Source organism: Aphelocoma coerulescens, chromosome 5, assembly GCF_041296385.1.
Source record: "Aphelocoma coerulescens isolate FSJ_1873_10779 chromosome 5, UR_Acoe_1.0, whole genome shotgun sequence".
NCBI lineage: Eukaryota > Metazoa > Chordata > Aves > Passeriformes > Corvidae > Aphelocoma > Aphelocoma coerulescens.
In genome coordinates this window covers 65,009,901-65,017,398 of record NC_091019.1, presented here as the reverse complement: position 1 = coordinate 65,017,398, position 7,498 = coordinate 65,009,901, and positions in this window count along the sequence as shown.

Below are 7,498 nucleotides of genomic sequence, written 5' to 3'. Positions count from 1 at the left end.
CTGGTCTTAAAGAAAACACATCCCAGGAGGTGGCCTGAACACATGCTAAAGGCTAAAAGTAGCATTCACAGAATAAAAACTATCCCATGATTTTTAAAAGGTTTTTGCAATTCTGGGGGCCTGACCTGTGATCTGGGGAGTGACAGGTTATAGAGAACCCAACAACTGATTGGGCAAGTGCACTGTCTGATAACAGGTATTGGTTGGTGGTGGTGGAAAGCATGTGACAGCTCCCTGATCAGCTCTGTGGGGATGACATGAGTCAGTCCCTGCAGGAGTAGCACACTGGAACTGCAAACACCCATAGGGCACTAGTAATATTTATCTGGCAAACAGCATTTTCTATCATCACATTATCTTAGAAGCATCAATTAATTAACTTTAACTCACCAGTAAAGCAGGAAATGTTTTTCCAGGCTGAGGAAGCTGTGAAGGTGCAGAGAGGCTCCATATCCCAACCCCAGGCCAGGGAGGCTATCGGGGTCAGGGCTGGCTATTGAACAGCTCAGCACTTCAGCAGAGGATGAGCTTCCCCAGTAACCCCTTTCCCACTGATACACCACAAAAAGCAGCCAGGATTTCCGAAGAGCTCAGCGTGCCCGTGTGCACCACAATCTCATCACCACTGTCCTGGTGGAAAATGAAGGGCTGAAAATCTGCTCCCAGGCCACAAAAGGCTGCTCTTGGTGCTGACACTGAGGCCCTCTTTGGACTTGGGTGAATCACTTCCCACCCACATAAACATACACAGCTCCTCCCCACGCCACAAGACGCGTCCTACTCGCGACATTCAGATCGCTCTTGACTTCCCAACTTGGCCCTGACTGTGGGTGGTGAATTCTTAGAAATCTGGTCCTGAGCTATTTTGGATTGGCCCTGCAGAGCACAGAGACCAACACACCTCAGCTCTCATGTGCATTTAGTACTGCACAAGAGGGGGCAGATCTCAGCTAATCCACAGGAGCCTCAAGCATGGAAGAAAGAGGAAAGATCTGCCCACATTAATGCACTGTTCCTCATTTGGTTTGAGTTTTGCTGAGTGCAGCCTTTAATCTCTACTGAGTAGAGTTTTTTGTGGAGGAGAAGATTTGGAAAGAAATCAGTGGACAACATCATAGATCAAAATCATAGCAGGTATTATAGCTGGCCATAAAAGAGAGAGCATCTCTGAGTGCAATGCTCAGATGGAGGAGATTGAGCTCTCAGTGCCTTTCACACACTAGTTTTCCCACTTTAGCCAATATAGGCATCTCCCCTGTGCTTCTTCCTCAGGATCCCTTCAGCAATGGGATATATAAGCTGTAGAAGTCACATTTCACTTCCAAATCAGCAAAGTAGAACATTGTGTGGTATTTCAGTCCACAGAGAAGGAGGAGAGAGCGAACATTTTGCACTTAAATAACTAAAAGCTTCTAGTGTGACACAAAGGCAAACTTCACTAACCTTTAATTTTCCCCACTTCTTAACGGCACACAGATCCAATGAAATCAAATGAGATAATCCCAGCCTGGTGCAGCCTGGAAGCAGAGGTGAAAACCTCCCAGAGCTCACGCAATCAGAATAGAGCTCGGACATTGTCGACTTCCCCCCTCAACTATTTCCAAATAAAACACTTTTGTTGCTTGGCTGCTCCTGCCAAATGAGTTAACAATAAAAGAAGGAACTTGCAAAGCTTCTATCCACAGGAAAAAAAAAAAAAAAAAGTGAAAAAAAAAAAAGGAGGAAAAAGAAGTTAAGGAACTTTAAGAAAAAAACAGAACAAAAGGAAAAAACTCCAAGAAACTATAGGGCAGATCCTCTGGCTGGAGTAAATCAGCACAGACCCAGCTCTGTTGCTTTACCCCAGGCAAACTGTGGGCCTGGTGCTATTCTGCATTTCTCAGGGGCAGGGGGTGGTCTCCACTGGAAGATTGCGACACTGCAGGATACTTTTCCATATTAAAAAGGCGCTTTTTAGCGTTTTGTCTATTGCCAGGTTTTGGGTTTATTGAGGACTCATTTGGCAGAGCCATCCTGGAAGAACAATACAGATGTTTTATGGAGAAATAAACTGGGACTTGGGCTGGATTCTTTCAGTGCTGGATTCCACCTAATTTGGAGGGAGAAATGGCTCTTTTAATGAAGGGTGCAATCAAAACCTGTACGAAAAGCCAATATGCCCTGGGCAAGTGGAGCAGGAGATACACTGCCCCTCTCTGCTGCCCAGTAAATTCTGGTCTCTTTAGCACAGCAAAAGCCTCCCAGAAAGGGTAGAGAACATCCTTTTCCAGCCAGGGAATCAGAGCACCACAGCTTTCCCTCTGCTGAACCTCTTGGAGGGAAGTGGTGACCTCTCAACAATGGGTCTTTACAAACTAAATCTTCCCCATCTTCATAAGAAGCTGATTCTGTGGAGTCACCTGGTCTTTGTGAGTTCTCCCTCATCAAGGATCCACAGTCATGTACTTAATTATCACCATTTTTAAAAGGCAGCTTCTCGAGCACCTACAGATGATGTAGGCACTTCTTCACTAATGCAAGATTGCAAGGGAAGGGTTGAAAAAGTCTTACTCCCCACTCAGAGGCAGGTTGGGCTCACTTCCCTACAAGGAAGGTGATGCCAGGTGACTGGGAAATCCAGGTTTATTGCTAATTGTCAGCTACACGGTGTAGAGTGCCCCTTAAATCATGGCAATTGTCACTGACAGAAGAAAGTGCTTGCCACCCTCCAGCGATGCTAAATAGTCATTGTCCTTTAGGTCAGATGGAGCTAGAGGAAAGCTGCAGGCTAAAAAGCCTTTTTTTATCTTTTCTTTGGCTTCTTCCTTACTTCCCATTACGCAAATTTTGCTCTTTACATCAACCATGCCTTCAGATCCTTTTTTTTTTTTTTGTGGAGCTGAACACTTCAGTTAGCAAAGAGAAGGAAGAGAGACTTGAGTGTTAAACTGACATGCCCTCCCAAGGGTTATTAAATGTGGCCAGATGTGCTGGGCTATGCTAAAGAAATCTTCACAGGGGAAGACTCCAGAAGTGAAATACTGGAACAGAATTTACACAAATTCCCAATCACAGCGTTGCAGGTACCAGAAAATAACACACAGCCTCAGCAGCTCCAGGGAGTCGAGAGTTTGCAAATCAAGGGGTTGGCTGATAGGAAGAAAAGGGGTTTTGGGAATTGCTTTGGGCCAGCATCTAGCAAGGCAGATTAGGCTGGCTCTGATCCAGCAATGCCCTTAAGCACATGCTTAGCTTTAACCCTGAAGGAGCCACCGGAATCAATGGAAACATCAGCACCCTCGTGTCTCACAGACATTCAAGACAGGTTTGTGTGGTCACAGAAGAGAAATGAGCCCCCCTTGCCAGGCAGAGGTTTGTTTCTCCAGCACCTGCTCAGGCTGTGTGGGGTCAGTGCATCAGGCTACCTGCAGGGACAGAAATCTCCTATTCCAAAACTGTTTCTAACTTCTCATTTATTTTCCTCTCTTTTGAAGTCAACAGCCAACTCTTCAAAACCACCTGTGAAATTCTGTAGGAGTGGTTGGAGACATTCCTGCTGGCTCCTCCAAGCCTGGATTTCACTGACATCTCTCTCTGCTTCTCTTTCAGTTTGTTTTTTAAACAGCACATGGGGGTTTTTTGACCTGTCTTGAGAGACTCAGTTTTGAGGATAGATGGATTTGTTTAAGGTGGAGCTTCTCAGCTCTGGACTAGAAATGGCTACATGTAAAGCAAGGATGGAAGGTCCCTCTGAGCCCTGTGGAAAGCTTGTTCTGGGGGTACAACAAGGGATACAACAAAGACAAGGAGTTAGTTTTGCCTAGCAGCTGAGAATAACAGTGCTGTTATTTATCCATTACTACTACTCTAGACCTAAATACTTGATTTTTAACCACTAATCACAAGGATAACAACAGTGGGTTAATATATTCCATTTCCTATTTATCTGATGAACTGATAGCCAGTCATATGCTGTGCGATATGCAGTTTTTGGCCATGCCTTCCTTTGTGGTCTCTGTTTGCATTTGCATTAACCTGGGAGTATTAATCAGGTCATGTAGACACCCAGGAACATAAACCAACTCAAACACCCAAAAGATACACACCACACTCAGAATCAACACACAGAAACCACAGGATGGAGTGCAGTGTCCATTAACTGAACCAGACTAATCACATACACACCAAGGGAGGCCAAACATAAAACATCTGATTCCCACCAGCCTCTAACTATACAAACCCGAGTAAATACTAAAGCACCCAGAGGCACACTGGCCTCCTGCCCCTACCACATATGCTGTCAACCCCCCTTAGAAACAAGGCCATGAACAGGTTAAGGAATTACTACCCACAGAAAGACTTCTGATATGACCACTCCCTAGGAAACCACCTCCAAAGTCCATATTCTCTAAGCCCAAGTGTTATAATCCTTTCCACAAACATGTCAAGCTTGTTCTTTGTGACTTAAGCTTCCCTTAAGTCACAAACCTTCCTCTGATTTGAACCCAGTGTACTCAGACCAATGTAATCATAAAATCATAGAATATAATCAGTTGGGTTGGAAAAGCCTTCTAAGATCATCAAGTCCAACCATTCCCCCAGCACTGGTAAGGCCAACATTAACCCATGCCCCAAGTGCCACATTCACATCCCTGTTAAATCCCTCCAGGAATGGGGACTCCACCACTGCCCTGGGCAGCTGTGCCAGTGTCTGATCATCCTTTCTGTGAAGAAATTTTTTATGACATCCAATCTAAAATTTTTACCCATTTAGCCTCATGTTCTTTACCTTACTTGGCTTGTTTTCCTCTCTGATGTTCCCTGTCCTGATGTTTAGATGTACAACCATCACCCTTCTTCTCAGCTTTCATTGTCAGGTTCAAAATGTAGCTCTTCCATTCTTCTCCCAAAAGACAAGCTCTTCCCTCCCAACATCTCCACCATCTTTTTTTGTAAGCAGCCCAGGTCAAACTCACACCTCAGGAACATGGGGACCAGAATGATCCATAGGATGCCACAGTTCCTGGCGTATTTATCTTCTCCTGGAGGAAATACCTCCTGGGATCTACGAAGGTGTGCATACCTTTTTCAGAGCCCATCCCATGAATTATCCACACATTTTCCTCCTTTGTCATCTACACATGACAAGTCTCTGCAGTGGAAATTCTTATTACTCCCTAAACGCGTGACATTGCATTTTTCAGTACTGGATTTCATCTCTTTGCTATTATTCCAGTCTTCAAGGTCATCCAGTTCTCTCTGCATGGCACGTCTCCCAAGTCTGTGTCATCAGCGGGCTTCAGCAACATGCTATGTTTTGTGCCAAGGTCATTCATGAAAATATTAAATAAGATCCATCCACAAGAAAAATCCTTGCAGAACTCCACTCATACCCCGCCAGACACTTTCCCATGCTACTTGTTGTCACTCAGTCAGTTCATCTGAGCACTGCTTGTTCAATCTCCATTTTTATGTGTTAAACATGTAAACAGCACATCATCAAACTATTAGGAAAAGGTTCTTCATCCAAATAAAGCCTCACCCTTGCAGAGAAAGATTGTTTGAACTCTCCCAGACCAACTTTTCCCAAATAAAACAGCTCAAAGGGGCCCTGAGCATCCTGGTCGACTGGAAGGTGAAAGCCAAACCATTCTAGAGTTCTGTAGTGAGCAAGTTGTCATATGACAACCAAGATACAATGAGGATGGCTCTGCTTTCCGGTAGGTGAGATCTTACACCTGCTCAACTTACTGAGAAGAGTCAGGTTCCTAAAAGCTGTTAGGCCATTGTGCATTAAAATGAACACTGTCAAATTAATGTTGTTAAAGCATGAAGCAAGTACTGAGTTACTGTAATCTTTCCTAATGGAATAACACTGTTCCAGAGAGGCTGGAGGACATGGTTTAGTGGTGAACATGGTGGTGGTGCTGGGTTGAGTTGGGATTGGTGATCTCAGAGGGCTTTTCCAACCTTAATGATTCTATGATACCTATGCACACAGATGGCTTTATGTATTAGTATTCTATTATTGATAAAATCTACCAACTGCAGTACAGACTTGTGCCTCCTTCTGTCTCATCTTAGGCAGGGGAAAAAAAAAAATGACATCAGTCCAAAGGGAATAAAGGTTATGTTGCTTTCCTTTGATAACACTGGGAAACAAGCAGCTCACCACTCAGGATTCGTTGGTATTCGGTGTGATAAACACACTTCCTGATGGATGCATGTGCTTACAATGAGCACTGTACAGAAATGACACTGCAATTTAGGAATAAGACAAACACGAGTGATGGAGTTCAAAGCCCCACCGCACTCACTGGGCTTGTGTTTGGTTTGCTGTTTTGTTTTGAGCCGACTCTCCATGCCCGAGAAAGCTGGGATCGCCTCGAGGGTCGCCCCAGCTGAAAAGCATCTGCAGTGATCCCCGCTGACCTTTCTCTCTGATAGCACCCTGCCTGCCTTTTAACAGGGGCCTGAACCGAGTCAGAGGTGAAACAGATAAATGACTGAAGATCCAAATGTTTTCTCAACAGGCAAGTTCCCACACGCTCAATTTTCTTTTCCTCCATGAAGAACAAGAAGGGGAAAAAATTGCAAGTGATTAGCTAATGAACATCTGGTTTGCTTTATTTGGGCTTCCTTGCAGCCAGGGGTTGCATTTACTAATTTTTATTTCCTACTAAAAACAAAAAAGAGCTTTTTTTTTGGTTTTTTTTCCAAAGCCTGTAGAGGAGAGACTCGCACAAGTGTGGCCGTTCTTTCCACCACTGTGATTACCTGGCCCACATGCCACGTCCTGTGTGGTTACCTTCTGTCCTGAACTTTTCATGTGGTTTGACATGTCTTTAATTTAGACAATCAGACCACGTCTAACCTGAAACAAAAACACTCTTTGGAGATCTTGAGCCCTTTTTGAATCCTACAGATGTCAACCCAGCGGGATGCAAATGTTAATTATATGTGTAAAAAGGGTCGATGTAATTACATAGTAAACACAAATATTATCTGATGTAAATATAGACTGATTGTGCTCTTGCGCCACTGACTGCTAAAAATAGCTGATTTAAGGCCCAGCTCTGCACTGATTTCAGATTTGAGCAGCACCATTGATTCTCATTGACTTGCCTGTGCTCACTTCAGTTCCTGAATTCATCTCTACTTGTTTATTTTCCAGGGTTTTCACCAAACTGAACATGTGACCTCACATGGGAATAATCAGAGATGGGATTTCTGAACAAGCAAACAATGATTTAAAGATCTGTTCTTCCTCCACCTCATAGAAATCCAGTTTTCCAATAAGGCTTAATCACACACCTCAATTTCCCCAACCATTTCAGAGCATTTCAAGCAGGTTCCCAAAATCTGTTGCTGCTTTGGGGAGTTACAGCCTTTCTTTGCATGGTCAATTCATTTCAGAGGCAACTATGAGACTAATTTTCACTGTTTACTGTTGCCCAGCACTGAACCAGGGGTTAAGGAAATAAATTGCCAGCCATAAACCCTTTAAAAACATGGCTTA